We start from the raw sequence: 3,250 nt of genomic DNA, 5'->3' as shown, positions 1-3,250 counted from the left end.
GTCCCAGCCGCAGCCGTGACGGGATTAGGCAAAGCAAACGTGTTTGTGTTGGATCTGACCCCACTGACTTGATCCATCCCGGTGGCTGGAAGGGAGAGGTCACCCTCTTCCCCGGGGTTGGAGGCTTTTAATTTGTTGTGTTTTGGGTGTCAGTTTGGGTTGTACGGTTGCAACCAGAAGTATCAAAGGGGCAGGGTCTGTCGCCATTTCCATTTCTCCCTGCCATGGCTGCTCCTTTGCTCTTCCTTTCTAGAGCAAATCCAAGTAAGAATTAAAGACTCAAACATTAGCAATCACAAAGCATTCAAACTAAAAAATGAACAACCGAAGCCCACGTCAAACTGTTGCCCTCACAGTGTCTTCTTGATTTAAGCACTTCCACACACACAGTAAGTACTATGTCCACTCAATATAAGCTGCCCATCTCACCCCTCCAGCACTGCACACTCAACAGATCCCGCAGCCAACGTTCCCAAATGGAAATTTGGCTCCTACAAGTCACAGGATAAAGAAAAACAGCCCCAAGTCTGAAGCCACAACCATTAAAGTGCTTTGAGCCAGAGCCTCAACTCAAAATGAACTAGGAAAGTGAGTTTATTTTTACTAGTCTATGAATGAAATGGGGTTTTTTCCTGCTAATTTCAGTGTTCCTGCTTCAGAGCAGTATCCCAGTTCCCACATAGCAGTTGGTTGCACAGGGCTGGACTGCTGCTGCCTTCATCTCCTGCCTGCCTGATTAAATGCAACGATGGCACAGCTCAATTTGATAATTCCTCATGGTAATTCCATCTGTTCACTTTTGATTCACTCCCTAATGAACACTACCGTCTTGAACTCTGAGTTGGAGGTCAGATTTTTTTTTTTTTTTTTGTCTCCCCGGGACTGTATGCCTTTAATCACTGCGCTGGAACTCCAGCAACAAACGTGAGAAGCAAAATGTACAGCGTGGCACTGCTCCAAGATCCAAACAGTGATTTGCAGAATGAGTTTCTCTGTGCTCTACCCAGTTACTAATACTCATTAGCCATTAGCAGAGGGTTGTTTTTTATAAAAATGGGAGCAGGGAGACACAACAACTACCTCTGCACACACCAGTACTAAGTAAAGAAATACTTCAGGATCCTGTCAAATATGGCCCCAATTCCCTTCAGATTCCTCAGGTGAAACTCTGGACAACTTCACCAAACTCAAGCACCAGCAAGGAAGAACAGGTGGAGATAATAAAAGCCAAGCACAAAGAGGGTTCAGTAACTTAATACAAATGTGTAAATTCCATCTTTTAATCATTTGTGCTGTTCATCTTCCTGCTGCTGTTCTTTGGGCTTTTACAACTTGTTTCCCTAGCCCAGCTACAGCCTCCTCCTCTTCCCTATTTCTCCTACCTTCCTTCCTGCTGTTCTGAGAACACTGCTCCAAAGATGATGTTAAAAGTCAGAACTCAAGATCCATAATTTACATCATTTTGCAGATTTAGTCATGAAGGAAGAGCTTTTCCCTCTAGAAAATACTAACTTGAAACATTTCTCAAGTTTTGTACTTGGTGCAAAAGACTTTGAATTTTCAGAAATTCAAAGTTTGGTAAAGTTTTGTCCTTCACATCCTATTTAACACAAAAGCAGCATTTCTGCTTTGAGAAGCAGAAGTTTTTTACAAGTTAGCAGCAAATAAAATTACAAAATAAGCTTCATACTCTCTCTAGAGAAATATGAGATCGTTCTAGGGCTGAAAGCTTGAAGGGTGCAACGTGCAAAGCAATGACCCAGCTGTCAGCTGCTGCCATGGATCTCAGAAATACCAGCACAAAAAGTCACCGGGGTTGTAGAAATAAACCATTTTTTAGCCTCTCTTTTATCAAACCTCCAGGCAGAGGTCAGTTTTCTGCAAGTTGGTGCAAAGGATCTGCTCCTCCACTTGGCAAATCGCTGGCTGAAGAGATTGGAGCCAGACATAACTTGTGTTCCGGAAAAGCTGGGCATGGGCTGGCACAGACATCCACAGAATAGCTGGGGAAACATGGTTCTGAGAAGGATCCATCTCCGGCAAGTGATCGTACTTTTATGGGAATTCCCTGCTTCCAGAATGCCAGACATTTAAACATTTTTCCAGGTTTTAAATGGGTTTTTTATGATTTCTTTTTTTGATAAGCATTTTTAAAATCAGTGAGATTAGTCCATGAAGACAACATGGCATTGCAGTGTCACCACGTGCAGTAATACCTGAACTTAACCCAGCATCTCCCAGTACCTGGCAATTTGGGAAGACTGGCATTTTCCTCTTGTTTTCCAAGCAGTCTTGGAGGTGACACACTGACTTCCTTCATGTCCTGGTGGGATGAAGCCTGCAAGCTGGGGTACTGGCAGAAATAACTGCTTGGAAAGGAATTATGTTTACCCCTAACAGTGTTTTTAGTCAGCCTTAAGAGCTTTTTCCCCCCCTCTGTCCTATTTCAGGCAATCCAAGTTTTCCCACACAGACAGATTTTCAGCTACAGCATTAGCCTCTCCCAGAGTTTGGAGGCTGCCAAGACCAATGGTACTGCAGAACATGGATGTAATCATATTTAACCTGTCAGAACACCCATCTCAGCACTAAAAACCTGTCACCCCCGTGGCATTTGTAACATCCCTGCCCTGCTCCTTTAACCGTAGCAGAACTCAGAGGAAAAGCCTCATGAACTCAGGTTGACCCACACGGATTCCAGTTTTTTTGGAGTGCCACAAACTTCCCTACAAGTCCATGTTGAGGCTGAGTGTCAAGTCTAAAGCCTGCATTCCCCACAACTCACACAGTTGTCCTAGGACAACTTCTTCCTTGTTTGGGCAAACGTTTCTGCGTGCACTGACCATGAATCCCGGCTCTTCTCCTTAGTTAAACTAACAGCAGGTTCAGATAAAACAAATCTAAAAGCCATCATACATCATCTGCATTACTAAAGGTGCTGCAGCACTCCCTCTCTTCCACAGTGATTTCCAGAAGCCAGCAATGCCAATTCAGTCACACTTGGTGTGACAATGAAAGTGATTTCTAAGGCACGTTGGCCCAAGAACCACATGTACAAGTCCCACTCCGCATGTCTGGGGACTAAGTTCATTAAAGAGGAATAATCTCACGTTGTCTTCCTCCCTTTCATCTCTTCCCCCTGAGCCAATCAAGCACTCCAAGACAAAAAGAAGTCCCAATGCACTCAACAGCTTGTACAACACTGATTCAGCACGGCACAGACCAGGGGCATTATTCCTTTAGCAATCAG

At 44.2% G+C, this 3,250-nt stretch overlaps 1 protein-coding gene across 1 annotated transcript in view; it reads right to left on the bottom strand.

The window, feature by feature from the left end:
• FRAS1 (Fraser extracellular matrix complex subunit 1) overlaps positions 1-3,250 on the bottom strand; it is a gene marked incomplete at its 3' end in the record, with an annotated part of 113,990 nt that overhangs the window by 110,515 nt on the left and 225 nt on the right.

The sequence above is a fragment of the Corvus brachyrhynchos genome, unplaced genomic scaffold (genome assembly GCF_000691975.1).
Source record: "Corvus brachyrhynchos isolate BGI_N302 unplaced genomic scaffold, ASM69197v1 scaffold597, whole genome shotgun sequence".
NCBI lineage: Eukaryota > Metazoa > Chordata > Aves > Passeriformes > Corvidae > Corvus > Corvus brachyrhynchos.
The sequence above is the reverse complement of the archived record's forward strand: the minus strand, read 5'-3'. Positions and strand labels throughout refer to the sequence as shown.